The sequence below is a fragment of the Egretta garzetta genome, unplaced genomic scaffold (genome assembly GCF_000687185.1).
Source record: "Egretta garzetta isolate BGI_Z169 unplaced genomic scaffold, ASM68718v1 scaffold737, whole genome shotgun sequence".
Taxonomy (NCBI): Eukaryota; Metazoa; Chordata; class Aves; order Pelecaniformes; family Ardeidae; genus Egretta; species Egretta garzetta.
This window is the reverse complement of record NW_009260195.1, coordinates 299,376-299,986: the sequence shown is the minus strand read 5'-3', so window position 1 is coordinate 299,986 and position 611 is coordinate 299,376. Positions and strand designations below refer to the sequence as shown.

The 611-nt window shown below is 48.3% G+C and overlaps 1 protein-coding gene across 1 annotated transcript in view; it reads left to right on the top strand.

Moving 5' to 3' along the window:
* Positions 1-611, top strand: part of PRDM16 (PR/SET domain 16) — a 238,773-nt gene that overhangs the window by 83,015 nt on the left and 155,147 nt on the right. The gene's annotated exons all lie outside the window — the stretch shown is intronic.

Genomic DNA, 611 nt, shown 5'->3' with positions numbered 1-611 from the left:
GGGGGGCGGGGGGGCTGTGTGCATCGTCACCGATCACTTGGGAGAGTGAAGGGGTTGTGAGCGTGCCCGGGAAGCCTTGGTTGCAAACCCCCTTAGCTCCTGTGCGCTGTGTGCAGAAGAACCGCTTTGTTTTAATCTAAATAACTTGAATGGTTCATTATGGGCCAACACGGACTGAGGAATTGCAAAACACTGGGCTTTATCCAAGTTTGCTCCCAACTGAAGTCCCTCTTCAAACGTTACATATATGTTTGTTCTGGTTTGGGTTTATTTTATTATTCTAAGCACCATTTGTGCGTACCGTGCTTTACAGGCAGTTACGGACAGCGGGCTTCCAGTTTGAGAGACTGCCTTGAGTTCAGCGGGGATACGATACAGCGTATTGCAGTGTAGCACAACGGGAGGAATAGATCATCATTTCCTTGCATTTTCAGCTTCCTTCCCATTAATTTGCGAGACATTCTTAGGCTATTTTTATTGTAATACACCTGGAATGGTTTGAGGGGTGACAAACCTCTGGTTGTGATGCCTGATTTATCGGAGTGTATTCAGTTTAGAACTGCACCCACCCAAAATCTGCCGAGCAGGGGCTGGCCCCTGGGGATTCCTGC